Raw genomic sequence first — 19,121 nt, forward strand, 5'->3', positions numbered from 1 at the left:
TGTTTTCCCATTGGGATGAGGCTGGCCCATGTACCCATCCTGATGCTAAATCTGCGCCAAAATTCCTTGTTAGAGAGGTGTTCCATGATTGCGTGTTTGCGAGGTGTTACGGTCCAACAGTGGATCAAGTTTTTTCAATGTCCTCTTTAAAGAAGTAACCTCCCCTACTGGGCATTAAACCTACATTTGCTCTGCTTATCATCATCAGGCCAACGTTGTGTTGGAACGACTCAACAGTCTGATTAAAGATTGCATTGCAAACATTTGTTGCACGCTTGATAAAGGTGGCTTTATTGCTTGCCATTGGCACTTTATGCTCTGTGAAACTAGTCTAGTTCTGATCATCACCTTACCCCGCATGAGGTGGTGATGGGCAGGAGAATGTCAACACTGCTTGCTGCTGCACCTGCTAACACTGATGTGCATAGCTCAGCCGAGGTATTGTGGAATGAATTTCAAGGGTATCTCAGAGAGCTTACCAACAAAAGCACCATCACCCCTTTAGAAGAAAAGAGGGGATACATGAGGGAAGTAATGGTGTTTTCACAGTAACTTTTTTCACCTCACTGCATTTCTTTCGACAAAAAAAGACAAACTGTTTTTCTTCCTCCTCACGGCTGAAGATATCCAGAGGGAACATAATGAGGAGGATTTTGTATTTTCTTATGTTACTTTTTTTTCTATCCTCTTTTTTCTGTTATTTACTTTTGAGTGGGTTGTTTGGATTCTAGTGATAATAGTATAATGGTTCAAGGAAATGTTAGCATGACCAGGATCAGAAACAAAAGAAGGAATCCTGACTCAGAATTTTCTTTCAAAAGCATTAGGGCTGAGCCTCGCACTGACACTGACAACATGTGGTATGAACACATGCGAGGAAGAGAGAGTGCAGATGAAACTTGCAATGTGTACTCTTTAATACCGCACACAGTGGGCCCACGCAAGCCTTTTTTCACACAAGAGATACCACCAGACATAACACAGTGCATGACTAATTTGGATTTATGCAGGGAAAGGGGGATGTTTCAGGGGCATACAACATGAATACAAGAGGGTGAGGTGGGTCTGGATGACGATTATATTACAATAAAGGAGATGGCAGAACAGGAAGAAACAAAGAACATCTTAGTTTACTATGAAATTGAGGAGGCCAGAACGGGGGATACAAGACTTTCAACACCACACTACATTTATTGCGTGGATAAGGACACATGTCAGGTAAAACCTTGGTGTATGAAAAGGGCATGCATGGAAATAAGTGGTTCAATATGCTACCAATATAAGTGGGTAAAAGGGTGATTGGATGTAGGGCAATGGGATCATAGGGAAGGAGGGAGAAAAGGTGCTCCTAGTTAATAAAAAATGTTATGAAATATTGGAGAATAAGGTTAATTTACTGACATGGCTTGATGAGAAAAAGAAACCAATGCCAATACATGCGCTTGCCAAGCACTCTTTACGCTTCAGTATGAGGGGCTACTATGTCGTAGGAGAGAACACAAACAGTAAAGTGACACTGATCTTGCAGGCCTACGAGGTAGGACTGCTATATTAATGAGCAACCTAACTAACCCAAGCCTCCATCTATGCTTCCTAATACTACTGCAGTATTAATTAGCCTATTTGTACTGCCATTTTATACCTTTATATGTATGCATTAATATGTCTTGTGCTACTAAATGTAACCTCAACTGACAAGTGACACGCCTTTACATGGTATATACCTTTCAAAACAATGTCAGTGCCTAGATACCTTAGGATTAGGTGCGCTCTACAAATGTCTAAATAAATGAATAAATAAATAAATAAGTAAATGGACCATGCTCAACTTCCACCCTATTGGCACGGCATAGGTACTCTCGTCACTTTACATTCCCTGACTCTTGTGGTGCCGGAATTGCATCTTATCCCATATAATGAACATCCAGCTATCAAAGAACTGTACCGCACACGTATTACGAGGTCGCTGAAAATACACAGAAAGAAGGGAAATACAACCTTCTCAAGGAGAAAGAGAACTGTCAATTTGCGAAGGAAGAAGAGGGATGACTATTTTTCAAAAACATCGTCATACAAGCTCATGCAAATTCCCAGGGGATTTGCACCTCTTCTCCAAGACTGCACATTTTTCACTTCCTTACTTGCAACAGGGGTGCAGACTGCAGCCAATGCAAAATGGCTCAAGATCACCCTCTGGGAGCTGATGCGGTTGGCAAATGGTACCGAAAGAGGTTTGACCACCCTGCGCTTGAGCACCTTGCAAAACAGATACGTTTTGGACATGATAATGGCCATGGAGGGTAGAGTGTGTGCGAAAATAGGGATAATTTGTTGCACGATGCCAGCAAACTATGTCGACAGCGGAAGCCTGACTGATGTCATTACCAAGTTGCACACCCTCAATGTGGCCATGGAGAAAGAGACTAGCAGGGTGGTCAACAATGATTGGTACAGCACACTTTTTTCCTGGATGGCTAGGTGGTTGAGCAATAGTTTTAAATTTTGATTCCCATCCTCGTAGTGCTGATCATTGCATTTTCTGCGTGTCAGATAGCGATGGGGTGGTGTAGCAGGGTTGGGGCCAGGGGAAAGAACATGATGACTTTAACACTGACAAGTACTGATAAGTGTTGAGACTCCTGTCTCGAGATATGTTCACAATACAATATGGCAGAAACTTTGACAGGTTGAACATCGCAGGGTTAGGTTGGAGCATCCGATTGGTCCCACAGGCACCCTTTTTTCTCCACCTCCAGACCTCACCGTGTACGTTGAGACATGGGTAGATCGTGTTTCAGACGGAGTTTGTAACTTTTTGTCATGCACCCCGGAGGAATATGAAGCAAGTGGGGAAAGCTTACATGGAGTTTGTAAAGTTTGGGTCCCAAAAGATAATTATGATAGAGCCACAGAGAAGGGGTGAGAGTTGGTTGTTAATAAATTAATGAAAGTGGATTAATATGCAGATGCAGAGTTCTAAGCATGTGCACAGATACAAGTTCAGAAGGCCCCCACAAGCTTAATATTAGGTCTTTAATGGTGACGTGGCCGTCATGTAGGCATGTATAAGTTGCCTCATAATATATCTTTAGGATGATAGCTAAAAATACAAGCAGCGACATGCACTACGCAAATAATATATATTCAGTAAAGTATTCAAACACACATGTAGCAAAAGCCTTTAAACATAGGGCAGGGCGTTTTTCCTTCTTGAACTAAAAGTGCTTTTTTCTCTGTATGCATATATTTCTTTTATAAGCATAGTGTTATATAAGGTTGTAAAGTTGAGACATGCCCCCATTATGGAGTTTGTGTTTGGGCAGTGTGAGCTGCCATCAGTCATTGTGAGCAAGAGAAAAGTACATTTTGGTATAACATCAGGGTTACAGGCTGCAAATATGACCATGTTATTTTGCTAGGTTGCCTTTCAGAACTAAGGCCCTTTTAATTCAATGCTATTCTGTGATGAGTGCAGGCCCCTCAAGTTCAGGATGTTGTGGTAGGAAAAGCAGACATGGCTTATTTGTTGCAAAGGAAGCAGCCCCCACAACTTGAAACCCAATTCTATACAAGCAGTTGCCATCCGAGGCGAAAGGTGAGTGAATACACAAGGATGCAAGGACATGAAATCGCATTAGTGCCAATTTATAAAGTTAGAGCATGAACACAGAGCCCCCAGTGCCATGAAAGGCCCTGTTTCAGTGTGGTAACTGCCTTGATAATTTGAAGAAAATAGAGGATGGCGATCTATCAAAAAGATAGCGGGAACGCCATGGTGTATGCGTTTGCAGGGTTTATCGAGATGGAAATCGCATGGCATGCATGTGCATGGCTTGGAGAACAGACATACACAATAAAGTACATGGGCTTTGCAACATATTTGCCCTCCCTATTGCTTCCCACATTCCCATTGGTCAGATCTTGGTGGGACGCAAAGGATCAAAGTTATCTATGGGTGGGGGGCGGATGCTTTGTGGAATATGGTACCCTAACTTTACTATTTGATGAAGTACAACTAATTGCCAGGCATGTGTAAAGTGTTGTATGTTGTAAGGGTGGCTTCTGGGCTCCTCCTGAGTTCTGCCCTGGCTGGGCCTTGATCCCGATTCTGGTAATTAAGTTCAGTGTGGACTGACACAAGTCACAGGGCAGGCTGCCAGCTCAATCAATCAACCCCCTCCTGTGTCACTGCAGCGCGCTGAAGGAGGGCTCATGCGGCCAAGCCTGGGGCCTAGCACCCCCGGGGAAGTGATAGCAACTAATGTTGCTATTTGCTGCCTGAGGCTGCTAGGCTAGTGCTAGCAACATAAAAATCAACATTGTGTGGTGCCTGGCTTTCCGGGAGCACTGTGAGCACGAAATTCGAATGCAGACCGTCATCGTATCATATGCTTGCCTACTATGCTACTGCTCAGCCAGACTGGGTCTTGGGTAGTGAAATTAGTCAATAAAAATGCACACAAGTGACCACAAGTCCACAACCGTATTCAATTATTTTTTCACTAACTTTTTTTTTAATGCGACTTGACAGACTCTTGGACTGCTGGTGCGGCACACCTTGGAGGCTGACACATCAGGCAGCTGCCTGCACTGCCTGACACAAAGACCAGCCCTGATGTGCATGACTGTGCTACAGCTAGAAAGTGCTGGGAAAAACCAGCCACATTAAGCAGCACCCCTTAGAGGAAGGGGAGATACTTTTCATTGATGGGTCATCCGTGATCGATCAGACTTCAGGGTGTAGGCAGACAGGGGCAGCAGTGGTACGCTATGAGGAGGATGAGTTTGAGGTGGTTTTCAAGATTAGATTGCCACTTCATTACTCTGCACAGGCGGCAGAACTGGTGGCTTTAATAACAGCTGTAGAGATGTCAAAAGGGTGTTGTGCCACTATGTATTCAGACTCTGCATATGTCATATCGACAGTGCATTCTGGATTAGCAAGATGGAAAAGGAGAGGCTTTAGAAAGTCTGATGGCTCACTGGTTCAACATGCAAAATTACTTTCCAGACTGATTGATCTATTACACTTCCTTCTGCATTAGCAGTTGTGAAGTGTGCTGTCCATACCAACAGTAGAAATTTAATTTCCCGGGGCAATGATATATCAGATACTGCAGCCAAAGAGGCAGTGTATTTACCATATCTTACTGAACAGGTTTCCAAATTTACCAATATCCCACAGCAACAGGTACAACTCCCCAATCCATACAATGCTTTGGCTGTGGGCCCGATAATACAATTGCAATGGCAGGCTGCCCGGGAGGAGAAGGATTTATGTACAAAAAGGGGATGTTCTTTGAGCCCCACACATTTAATAAATATGGAAACTGAACATTTCCGGAAAGCCCTTTATGCCAAAAGAACTTAACATTGCTCTTGAACAACTGCATTACCCTGCACACGTTACCAAAGAAAGCATTGCTGCAGAGATACAGGCAGATTGGGTTTTTGCCAAATCTGCAAGGGCACGTTGCAGGCTTCATGACGAATTGTGTGACATTCCAACCATATACAGCAGGACATCCTTTGAAAACAATTAAGGCAACATTGTCTCACCCTTCAGATCCATTCAGACACCTCCATATTAACTATGTGGACAGTACTGAAAGATGCAGTACATTTTGTTATTTGATCGTTGTGATGTGTTTGTTTTCCCATTGGGATGAGGCTGGCCCATGTACCCATCCTGATGCTAAATCTGCGCCAAAATTCCTTGTTAGAGAGGTGTTCCATGATTGCGTGTTTGCGAGGTGTTACGGTCCAACAGTGGATCAAGTTTTTTCAATGTCCTCTTTAAAGAAGTAACCTCCCCTACTGGGCATTAAACCTACATTTGCTCTGCTTATCATCATCAGGCCAACGTTGTGTTGGAACGACTCAACAGTCTGATTAAAGATTGCATTGCAAACATTTGTTGCACGCTTGATAAAGGTGGCTTTATTGCTTGCCATTGGCACTTTATGCTCTGTGAAACTAGTCTAGTTCTGATCATCACCTTACCCCGCATGAGGTGGTGATGGGCAGGAGAATGTCAACACTGCTTGCTGCTGCACCTGCTAACACTGATGTGCATAGCTCAGCCGAGGTATTGTGGAATGAATTTCAAGGGTATCTCAGAGAGCTTACCAACAAAAGCACCATCACCCCTTTAGAAGAAAAGAGGGGATACATGAGGGAAGTAATGGTGTTTTCACAGTAACCTTTTTCACCTCACTGCATTTCTTTCGACAAAAAAAGACAAACTGTTTTTCTTCCTCCTCACGGCTGAAGATATCCAGAGGGAACATAATGAGGAGGATTTTGTATTTTCTTATGTTACTTTTTTTCTATCCTCTTTTTTCTGTTATTTACTTTTGAGTGGGTTGTTTGGATTCTAGTGATAATAGTATAATGGTTCAAGGAAATGTTAGCATGACCAGGATCAGAAACAAAAGAAGGAATCCTGACTCAGAATTTTCTTTCAAAAGCATTAGGGCTGAGCCTCGCACTGACACTGACAACATGTGGTATGAACACATGCGAGGAAGAGAGAGTGCAGATGAAACTTGCAATGTGTACTCTTTAATACCGCACACAGTGGGCCCACGCAAGCCTTTTTTCACACAAGAGATACCACCAGACATAACACAGTGCATGACTAATTTGGATTTATGCAGGGAAAGGGGGATGTTTCAGGGGCATACAACATGAATACAAGAGGGTGAGGTGGGTCTGGATGACGATTATATTACAATAAAGGAGATGGCAGAACAGGAAGAAACAAAGAACATCTTAGTTTACTATGAAATTGAGGAGGCCAGAACGGGGGATACAAGACTTTCAACACCACACTACATTTATTGCGTGGATAAGGACACATGTCAGGTAAAACCTTGGTGTATGAAAAGGGCATGCATGGAAATAAGTGGTTCAATATGCTACCAATATAAGTGGGTAAAAGGGTGATTGGATGTAGGGCAATGGGATCATAGGGAAGGAGGGAGAAAAGGTGCTCCTAGTTAATAAAAAATGTTATGAAATATTGGAGAATAAGGTTAATTTACTGACATGGCTTGATGAGAAAAAGAAACCAATGCCAATACATGCGCTTGCCAAGCACTCTTTATGCTTCAGTATGAGGGGCTACTATGTCGTAGGAGAGAACACAAACAGTAAAGTGACACTGATCTTGCAGGCCTACGAGGTAGGACTGCTATATTAATGAGCAACCTAACTAACCCAAGCCTCCATCTATGCTTCCTAATACTACTGCAGTATTAATTAGCCTATTTGTACTGCCATTTTATACCTTTATATGTATGCATTAATATGTCTTGTGCTACTAAATGTAACCTCAACTGACAAGTGACACGCCTTTACATGGTATATACCTTTCAAAACAATGTCAGTGCCTAGATACCTTAGGATTAGGTGCGCTCTACAAATGTCTAAATAAATGAATAAATAAATAAATAAGTAAATGGACCATGCTCAACTTCCACCCTATTGGCACGGCATAGGTACTCTCGTCACTTTACATTCCCTGACTCTTGTGGTGCCGGAATTGCATCTTATCCCATATAATGAACATCCAGCTATCAAAGAACTGTACCGCACACGTATTACGAGGTCGCTGAAAATACACAGAAAGAAGGGAAATACAACCTTCTCAAGGAGAAAGAGAACTGTCAATTTGCGAAGGAAGAAGAGGGATGACTATTTTTCAAAAACATCGTCATACAAGCTCATGCAAATTCCCAGGGGATTTGCACCTCTTCTCCAAGACTGCACATTTTTCACTTCCTTACTTGCAACAGGGGTGCAGACTGCAGCCAATGCAAAATGGCTCAAGATCACCCTCTGGGAGCTGATGCGGTTGGCAAATGGTACCGAAAGAGGTTTGACCACCCTGCGCTTGAGCACCTTGCAAAACAGATACGTTTTGGACATGATAATGGCCATGGAGGGTAGAGTGTGTGCGAAAATAGGGATAATTTGTTGCACGATGCCAGCAAACTATGTCGACAGCGGAAGCCTGACTGATGTCATTACCAAGTTGCACACCCTCAATGTGGCCATGGAGAAAGAGACCAGCAGGGTGGTCAACAATGATTGGTACAGCACACTTTTTTCCTGGATGGCTAGGTGGTTGAGCAATAGTTTTAAATTTTGATTCCCATCCTCGTAGTGCTGATCATTGCATTTTCTGCGTGTCAGATAGCGATGGGGTGGTGTAGCAGGGTTGGGGCCAGGGGAAAGAACATGATGACTTTAACACTGACAAGTACTGATAGTGTTGAGACTCCTGTCTCGAGATATGTTCACAATACAATATGGCAGAAAATTTGACAGGTTGAACATCGCAGGGTTAGGTTGGAGCATCCGATTGGTCCCACAGGCACCCTTTTTTCTCCACCTCCAGACCTCACCGTGTACGTTGAGACATGGGTAGATTGTGTTTCAGACGGAGTTTGTAACTTTTTGTCATGCACCCCGGAGGAATATGATGCAAGTGGGGAAAGCTTACATGGAGTTTGTAAAGTTTGGGTCCCAAAAGATAATTATGATAGAGCCACAGAGAAGGGGTGAGAGTTGGTTGTTAATACATTAATGAAAGTGGATTAATATGCAGATGCAGAGTTCTAAGCATGTGCACAGATACAAGTTGAGAAGGCCCCCACAAGCTTAATATTAGGTCTTTAATGGTGACGTGGCCGTCATGTAGGCATGTATAAGTTGCCTCATAATATATCTTTAGGATGATAGCTAAAAATACAAGCAGCGACATGCACTACGCAAATAATATATATTCAGTAGGGCAGGGCGTTTTTCCTTCTTGAACTAAAAGTGCTTTTTTCTCTGTATGCATATATTTCTTTTATAAGCATAGTGTTATATAAGGATGTAAAGTTGAGACATGCCCCCATTATGGAGTTTGTGTTTGGGCAGTGTGAGCTGCCATCAGTCATTGTGAGCAAGAGAAAAGTACATTTTGGTATAACATCAGGGTTACAGGCTGCAAATATGACCATGTTATTTTGCTAGGTTGCCTTTCAGAACTAAGGCCCTTTTAATTCAATGCTATTCTGTGATGAGTGCAGGCCCCTCAAGTTCAGGATGTTGTGGTAGGAAAAGCAGACATGGCTTATTTGTTGCAAAGGAAGCAGCCCCCACAACTTGAAACCCAATTCTATACAAGCAGTTGCCATCCGAGGCGAAAGGTGAGTGAATACACAAGGATGCAAGGACATGAAATCGCATTAGTGCCAATTTATAAAGTTAGAGCATGAACACAGAGCCCCCAGTGCCATGAAAGGCCCTGTTTCAGTGTGGTAACTGCCTTGATAATTTGAAGAAAATAGAGGATGGCGATCTATCAAAAAGATAGCGGGAACGCCATGGTGTATGCGTTTGCAGGGTTTATCGAGATGGAAATCGCATGGCATGCATGTGCATGGCTTGGAGAACAGACACACACAATAAAGTACATGGGCTTTGCAACATATTTGCCCTCCCTATTGCTTTCCACATTCCCATTGGTCAGATCATGGTGGGACGCAAAGGATCAAAGTTATCTATGGGTGGGGGGCGGATGCTTTGTGGAATATGGTACCCTAACTTTACTATTTGATGAAGTACAACTAATTGCCAGGCATGTGTAAAGTGTTGTATTCCTTGTGTACACCAAAACTTGTATAAGCAAATGTTTTTTAAAAAAAAGGTTATCTAAAATGTTTTATTGTCCAATTAGTACAGACCTTCTTTGTTAGGGATACCTTATAGGGGCCAGCCAAGAAGAACATTGTCCGAACATAAATGAGGTCATGGTTTGAGGGCAGGGATTCTTTCAGAGGCATGGGTGAATCTGCCAATGAGTGGGCAGGATGTATAGTGTTCTGTATGAGTTTTGTGATGCGTAGCCAATGATAGTCCTAGTTTTTGAATTATTGTAACACTTATCAAATATGCACAATTTGTGCTTTGCACCTTTAAACTGTTTGGCCCAAATGGGCGTGGGAGACATGTCCAGTTGCTATGCTGTATGCTCTCTCCCGTCTGCTCCGGAAATAAAGCAGTGTTCTTTCTTCAGTTTGTGTACTTTATGTTTGAGCATTTTGTGGCATCCGTATTTTTGGGTCGTTTTGGGACAGTTCAACCATTACAGAAGTACTTGGACAAGGACTTGTTGGTGCTGCCTTAATGTGGCATTGGGGGGCGCAGGTTATTGGAGGTACTGGGACAAGGACTTGTGGGTCGCACTAGGGTAGTGGAAGTAATGGGGATTGCTGGTAAGTAATCCTTGATTACTTCTTTCGCATTGGTCCGGCCAATGTCATACTTCACATTGTGGCCCAGAGTACTTCGGCAGCGGCATGTTCATTTTGTGCTGGGGTGTGTAGTGGACGTGCCGGACGCTACCCATTTTTCTTTGCGCCGCAGTTTTCTGGGCACATATAACACTGTGAATCACCTCCCGGTGCAGTACATTTGGTACGTGCAATCTTCATGCTCGCGCTACTACTTAGCGCAGATTTAGCGTTTTTTCTGTAATTAGTGCCAGTGCATTCTAGTACAAATTACTTCTTCAAAAATACATCCCAGTGTTTTCAGCAGAGAAAACAAAACAAGTTTAAATAAATCAACGTGCCTGCATTAGCAAGGCGCGTGCACAAAGCATTATGTTAAACAAGTATTGGCAATAACAACAGTTTGGGCTTTTTATGGTAGTCATGGGAAAGGAACTTGCCAGACACTGGCGTAGTGGTATTAACTGGCCATTGTTGGTATCAGGTGCAAAATGGCACGAGTACCTCAGCATCTAATAGCAGTGTCTGGCAAATGACTAATACTTATCCACAGGCCAAATAGAAGTTAAGGGGGGTTGCGGGCGTTCCCCTGCATATGCATGCAGCAAAATCAACCTGTCAAAAAATCAATGTGAACAATTCTCCTTCGACCAAATAGATTCAATGCAATCCCCCTAAATCTTTTATAACACCAGTAGGTGTTTACAGCTCCAATTCATTCAGGCTCGGACTGGCTTATAGGGCAATATGCCGATGGCCGAACCAAAAGCGCAAAATGCTTGTGTGTGCCAGTTTTTTTGGTCAAAGTGGGGCACTTCTTTGGCCAATGTGGGTCACTTTGATGAGTTACTTCTCTATGCGGATAATAGTTTTGACCAGTGTTGCTGAATAAATATTCTTTAAATATACATTTTGCATCACATTTTATCAAAAACCTTCCCCTTGGGTACTATTCAAACAGTGTCACAAAAGGAATGAATTCACATTTGCATCTGTGGACCACTTTGTCATTGGTGCCCTAGACAATTTTTTGACCTAGTCCGACCCTGCTTCAATTAAGTCATGACTTCTCAGAAGACTGCTTTGAAAAAACACTGGCAGGCACTTTGAGTGCAAAGTTTGATGGTAAGGCTTGAATAAAGCGATCTGAAAGAGTTCCCATGAGGAGGTGTTTTGGGCAGGGATGGGCAGGAACTGGGTGGGAATTGCATAGGGATTAGCATGTCAATGCATGGGCAAATAACCAAACAACACCTTCAAGCTTTGTGTCCTTCCTCATATGCCATTTCTCTCCCTATCTGTTGTCTAGTGCAATAGTTCTGCTTGTGGGTGACTCTGCCACCTAATATCCCAAACTAAAAAGAAAATCTTGTATGACTGCTACCAACCCAAACACCATTCTTGGGAGGTCGTGGGGTCCCCCTGTACTCGGGTTTGTTTTAAGAGTCCCAGAGGTCTGCAGCCTCCAGAACATATGATGGCTAAACAAAACCTCTTGAAATCCACAAGTTCAAGGAGGAAGTCTCGTACAGAAAATAAGCTCGATGAATCTGTTTGTTGCGACCACAAAATGAACACAAACAAGCAAGTTAATTCAAGTAGCTTTACTCTGCAGTAAACATGATTGCCTGTTCCCAGTATGAGGATGGTCCCAAACCCTTTCGAGGACATGGCTATGCAACCTTGAGATACTATGCAATGTTACATTTCAAGCCACGGAGTGAAAACATCACAAATGCATTTCCATTTCTGCTCCAAATGCTTTGCTACCAAAGAGACAAACAGCTCTGCAGATACAACTCATCTGTTACATTTCCAGGGTGAAAGGCCCCCCTTCAGGCAATCTGCATATCCGATCATATAGTCACGAGATTTCATGGGAGATCTGCTGCTTCTCATTTCCTGCCGCTCACATCCACGTGTAGTCCTTGATGAAGAAAAACATTACGGCTTGAAGGACTTTTAGAGAGCATGCGTCACCAGGGCAAACAGAAGGCATGTTGATTCAATGTGTGAAAAGTATACAGTGATATGTTCCGACGCATGCACACGTTTTCACCAGTTTACATGGCAAACCGCCTCAGAGCGGAGGGTAAGTTCTAGAAATCGGTCTGAGCAACGGTATGAATCGTCTGGCAACCCCCGAATTCAAAATTGGCGCAGGACCGGAAGAGAAATGAATTGAAGAGATTGCGAGGTATCATTACTTCAAGGTAATGCACACCATTTTTCAGTATTCAATATTTATAAAGGAGCTAAGGCGCAGAAAAGTAGTATCTGTTTGGGAATTTTACACGGGAATTGTTATTCTCTGCTGGTAAAAATTGGCAATTTTAAAACACCTTATATATAAAGCTTTGGTAATTGTGAACCTGTCAAGGGCAATGTTTATTTTGAAATCATTGTTCCTTTTCCAAGGAAGAAATAAATGGTTAACTGATTTGTTTTATGTTGAATTTTCAGTCAGCTGACTGTTCATGCTTTGAACCCTTGTGATGAAGCATTTTCAGTGTTTGTAGCGTCTGCTGTTCTCTGTGCGCTTCTTAACATGCCACCTTTCTGATTGAGCTTTGAAACTTACTATACACTCTGGAAGAACGGCCGACATAGCAACAGTTTAGTGCTTCATGCCAATGTAAATGTTTAATGCTTGAAATGCTGAGCACGTTGCTTCGACTAATAAAAAGGCTTTAAAAGTCAAACTTTGAATATGAGCACGCCTGTAAAATCCAAAGATTGTGAAAGCTATGAAATGAAAACCAAACCAAAGGTCATTGGAAAGAATGCATAGCTTACTTGTGTATTTATTGCTATACTTGTGCATGGGCGCGCTATAAATAAAATATCATATCATATCATAATCCTTTGTCCTGGAAAATATATAGGGTTCATTACAACTGCAGTGAAGCGGGAAAGAAACAGCGGTAATGCAGTGATAATTCAGTTACCACTGTTTTACCGTCACATTACCACACCGGTGTACCACAACTTTGGTAGTGAGGCGGAGGAAAACCTCCCTCTTAATGCTGGAGGCAATTCTGTCACCTTGCTGGCAAAAAAACGGCCAAATCGGCTGGCATTGTCAACAAAAGTGATATCCAGTTTGTCTGGCAACCCTACAAGCCAAAGAGAGGAACATTTTAGAATGTCATAGCACAAATGTGGTTCTGAAAGTGTTAACAAAAGCAGGCAACATTAATGATATATTTCTCACTTTAGAAAATAAGAATAAATAATGTGTTTTGTACTATTGGGGTCCTACAAGGGTCATTCCCTGTCCCAGGGGTCAAGTCCTAAAAAAAGTGGGGGTATCCTTATCATACCAGTTAAATGTGGCATCACCATAAATTAGCATATTAAGGTGCCCTCTGAAGAAAGTTGGGGGACCCCGTCCTACCGCGTGTACCCTCGACGTGTGCTCTGCCCTGCCCTCATCTTCACTTTACACCTCCTCAATCAGCAAACCTCTTTGGATTCTACCACGTATTTGCTTATTGCCTTCTCCACCTCCTCATTTACCCCCTGAACTTTCCTCTTGCATTTGCAACTGTCTTGCTGCCATCCATCACTGGGTAGTACTTCACTGCCTCATGCTAAAGTCTTCTAAAACTGACTGTCATCTACATCCCAGCTACTAATGCTTCACTGATTTTCCTCTCACCTATACCCTTTTCACAGCCTCGGAGTCCTTTTTGACAGTAAACCCAAACTCTGTTTATCACCACTCTACTGCAAAGGCAGCCAGGATAAACCTCTGCATTATGTACAAAATCCACCCACCTTACCTATGGCCCACAGGTGAATAGTGGAAGAAAGGGGCATCCCTCTTGTACCAGAGGCTAAAATGAATTTTAGAAGTGCTGAGTAACGTTTATATAAAATTGTGATTGTGTGCATAGCAATAGTATTTTCTCTATTTCTATAAAAACAATAAAAATGGACAAAATAAATGATAATGAACACTTCTTAAACTATTTCAGACATACTTCAGGAAATGGAGCCCCCCGCCCCTGGATGCAGCATGTGCCATGGTCTCTTATGCCTAATTTCACTGGGGTGGTTCTTTCAAAAACATAAAATGCCTACAACCCAACAGGGGGATACCCCCTATTCAGGAGGTTCAAATTCATTTTTAGAAGTTATGCTATGTTATGCAATGTTATTGGTATTCATACCGTGCACCACTGCCATTTGCATGGTCTCCAGGTGCTTTGGCGCATCTGGAAATAAGCGAGAGGAGAGGGAGAGAGTATGGGTGCTTTTGCTATGGGGTTGGCAGTTTCAGTTCAGAAAAACTGATCACTTTGTGTGGGTTTCCTTGAAGGTAGTCTTGGTTGGTGGGCATGCAAGGCTTCTGTGTCCATATGGGGGCCATGTGTGCCCATGGCATGAAGATGCATTGGCTGTATTGTGATTGGTTGAGGTTTTGGAGGAGGTTTGCAGTTGTGCTGTTTGGTGTCAGTGTGGGGGGATTATAAGTGTTCTGTGTGTGCCTGTGTTGCATAGTTTTGTGTGTAGTATATTTGTAGGACTATGGAGGGTTTTGTATGGGTTAGTGGGCGGAAAAGAAAATGCACTCCTCATGCTATTGGGTGAAGGTGCAGTCACCCAGGTAGCTTGTTATGTAACTGAAACCCACTTATGTTTTCACTGCTTTCTAGGAGGTCTGGTGGTCCTCTATTGTGTGTATTCCCTTGAAGAGGGAGTTCCAGATTTTTGTTGAGATGTTTTAAAATGCTGATCCGCGAAATTTCACTCTTTAATAACGTTTGGGTTCAAGGCGACGGTCATTGCTAGATGCCAGGGTTCTTTGTGGTCCGAAGTTGTAGATTTAACTTGCAGGAATTATGCTCCTTGGCTGTGAATTTCTCTGTGAGCAATGCAGTATGTTTTGAAATAGATCCTTTTCTTGGCTGGTAGCCAGTGCTAATTAACATTTATTTTAAAATCCGGCTGTGCTCATAGAAACAGTATGTTTTCTATATCAAATGACATTCTCAAAATTGAAAATTAATGCTAATCAGCAATAATAAAAATATTTCCAGGTTTCCTATGGGGCGGCAAGCCTAAGCATTTTTAGGGTTGTTCCCTCCATGAAGGAGTTGGGCATTTGAGGCTGAACATGGCATAGCATAGCAGCATCTGCAAGGCTATGTCTTACATATGGTGACCTGCTAGGAATATGATGGTGTTATTGGGATATCTGGGGCTGCATTTGGAATATTCGCATTGCCCCTGAATCTATAACTTCATTATAGACCCTAATTATGGTGATTATGCCAGACACAGAAAGACACTGTTGGGGCGTTTGATGCTGCCGTTGATGCCGGCACTTGCAGGTTTATACCTTAGGGTTTGGTGACTATATGAGGCATATTAATTAATTATTGGGTCCTTTGCAAACTCAACGTATGGAAGCAAAACCTATTGACTTTGCCAGTGCTTGTTTTACTTGCAGCAGTTAGATGCATGTTCCCACTAGGTCTGATGGAAACTTTGATGTAAAGGAACAGTGAATAGCATTGACAATAGTTGGGGCATTGTGCCTTAGACACAATTAGGAAAGTTGTCTCAGGTCTGAGGCTGGTACAGTGTTTTGAAGTGATGTCACTCTGCAAAACATGCCTGTGTCCAATTTCCATCTGCTAGTGAAAACATTTTTGTTGCAATCTCAGGAGCTCATGCAAGTGGATTCTGCAAGAAAGACAAGTCTGTTAAATAGCCTCACTTTCATAAAGCAATCTGTAACTTAAAAAGTGGTGTTAGTGGTTTCTACCTAGATGGACCTCCCAGCCCATAGAATGTGTAACTGAATCACAAGCATTTGTATATAAGACTTGCATCTATACTTTTTGTAGTGCAGCAGTTATTTGGCATGGCAGAAGCTGTAAGGCTACAGAGCTAACTAGCACGAAAGCATGCCCAGCAAAGGAACATGCACAAGCAGAAACTGAATAACAGCTTCTCAGTCAAAGTGCCCTTTTAAAAGCATATTTGGCACTAAGCACCTCTGGTGCTAACTCCCATCTCATAAGAGTATAGTGTCATGGCCACAGGCCCCAGAACACAAAAACCACAGCCTCTAGTGATGGGGGCAATGGGTCACTTGACTCACTTATGTCCCTTTGGAACTTATAAACACAGGGGCCCTTTGGCGCTAGGCTCATATAGAGATGTGAGCAGGAACACTTTATTTCAGTGCAGGAGTGCTTTTATTTTACAAGAACTTTCCATGAATTTTCCAGGAGCTGAAAGCCTTTATTCCAGAGAACATCCTCATGTGCTGACTCATCGGGTATGGCTCCCTAGGCCTAGTCTTCATGTGCTGACTCATCAGGTGTGGCAGGGAGGCTAAACGTGGTGGGCATGGCTTCAGAAGCTCAGCTATATAAACTTCTCCATTCTTAAGGCCGGTGCTTTGCGTTACTGTGCACTCGCGTGCAACGTGACGCTCACCGCCGCTTGGACCAGTTTACTTATCTTTGAAACCAGGCGTTCTCCTGCATACTCACCTCCAGGAAACCGGTGCTTCATCGCGTCATCTGCAGACTCATCTCCTGACATCCGGTGATCTTGATCCCGATGCTGTAGCAGCGCACTCCACATCCACGAACTCGGACCCTGTGAAGAAGAAAGACAAGGTTAGAACATCCGTCCTAGGGTCGCGCCGCATTTGAACCCTGTGTGTCCCCTAGTTAACAACTTACCAGCTACTGTACCGCTGCAGCTTCGTTCCTCATTCCCTCCGGCTGTCGCCTCGAGCTCCGCAGCTTATGCCGGGCGGGCAACATCACCTGCAAGGGAAGAAAGCAAAATAGCAAACATCAAAAGTGCAACTGACAGCAATACAATGCAACAAAAACAGACGAGGAAAGACAAAGGCAAACAGGAACACTTACCTAAGTAGAGTGGCTTAGTCGCAGCAGGACTGGACTACCACATGCAAGGGACCAGTGAAGGAACTCGGTCCAGATCAAAAAAGCACCCCTGCCAGAAGCAGCAGGAGGGAGTGCACGCCAAAACTAATGAACAAGTGAGTTTTCCAGGGACAGCGCATCCCACGGGTACCACGGTTTGGGAGAAGGGGTCTGAAGGTGCACAAGCTGGCATACTCACGCCCCCTATTCTCCACGCAGGAGCAGTCCCGAGCAGCATCACCTATTACCACCAGTCACCACATAAGCGCAGAGGGCGAAGTCGGACCCGAGCGACTCACCCCCGGGAGGGCTGCAACCGTGCCCCAATGCCTCCAATGAGACCAGGTGAGTGTAACAGAACGCAAAGCCTCTTTGAATCTCTGCCTGGGCGTTATGGAAACTTCTGAAACGGACCAGTTGGTCTGATTACTGGGAGAGTTACGGGCTGAAGTTCATGCCTCAAGACAGGAAACCAATGCCCTAAGGAGGAATCTAATTGTGAACTGGGAGTGAACAGATGAACTAGTAAGGCAAATGCTCCAGGCACAGGCAGGCCAGGTCCCACTGCTGGGGAATGCCCCTCCTGCCGCGCCTCCACAGCCCACGCCAGTAAAGGTGATTCTTCCAGGGGAGGTTCCCCTGGCCCCACCAGAACGCTTCACAGTCGATCCGAATAAGTATGCCATCTTTATGAATCAATGTCGGCTACATTTATTGTGCAGACCTGGGGCATTCCCCAATGATCAAGCAAGAGTGGCATTTGTACTCTCATATTTGGGAGGTAGTGCAGCGGACTGGTCAATACCCTTGGTAAACCAGGATGATCCTTTGCTTTGAGACTTCAGAGGTTTCCAGCGTGAAATGGAGAAACTATTTGCACGGCATACTCAAGGGCGGGCTCTGGACAATGAACTGTTAACACTACGGCAGGGTAATCAAGACCTACTAACATATATCGCTTCCTTCAATAATCTGATAGCACAAACTAACTGACCAGAGGAGAAAAGAACTACGCTCTTTTACCGAGGCTTAATTTAAGGACGTATTAGCCCAAGTAGTAAATCCCCCGGAAAGATGTGCTGAATACATCGACCTGACAGTGCAGCTCGATCACAGATCGCAGGATCGGGAGATGGATCGGGCCAAGGCCGAGGGGTGGCCGGTCTACGTGCGACCCCGTGAGAATCAAACCAAATCAGGCAATCAGTCGGAGCCAATGCAAATCGTAGGGTTGCGGAGCTCACTCACCAAGGCAGAAAGGGAGAAAAGGAGACAGCAGCAGCTTTGTTTGTACCGTGGTAAGGCAGGTCACTATCTCCGAGAATGCCCGGTGAAACCACCCAGGAAAGCAGTTGGAGCAACTGACCAGGGGGAAGAAGAAGAACAGGACTCGGGAAACTCCAACGCCCGGCAAGCTTAGGGGTCCACTTGTCGAGCGGTGAAAAGGAACCTATACAGACCTCACATCTAGTCATCCCAGTGCTCCTGGTAAACCACAAGCAACCGTTGAAAATACATGCCCTGGAGGCATACATTGACAGTGGGGCTGTGGGAAATTACATGGATCAAGATCTGGCTACCCGGATAGGCCATCCTCTCCGACAGAAGCAGGTTTCAGAAAACGTCACAGCAGTTGATGGATCTCTCCCAGTGACGCATTACTCTGAGAAGCTTCTGTGTCAGGACGGTCACCAAGAGGACATCACCTTCGATCTCATCAGCGGTCCTTAGTTCCAGATGATGTTGAACATGCCCTCTCTGGGGACCCACAATCCCAGGATTGACTGGCGGAAATGAGTTCTGACCGTTCCCTAAGACTGCCGACACTTGTTATAGCAAGGGATTCTCATTAAAAGGTCTTACCAACCCAGGTTTGTCGAAGAAAGAAACCATACTGGGCTTCACCAGTTCACTA

The sequence above is a fragment of the Ambystoma mexicanum genome, chromosome 10, assembly GCF_040938575.1.
Source record: "Ambystoma mexicanum isolate Mex_15411 chromosome 10, UKY_AmexF1_1, whole genome shotgun sequence".
Taxonomy (NCBI): Eukaryota; Metazoa; Chordata; class Amphibia; order Caudata; family Ambystomatidae; genus Ambystoma; species Ambystoma mexicanum.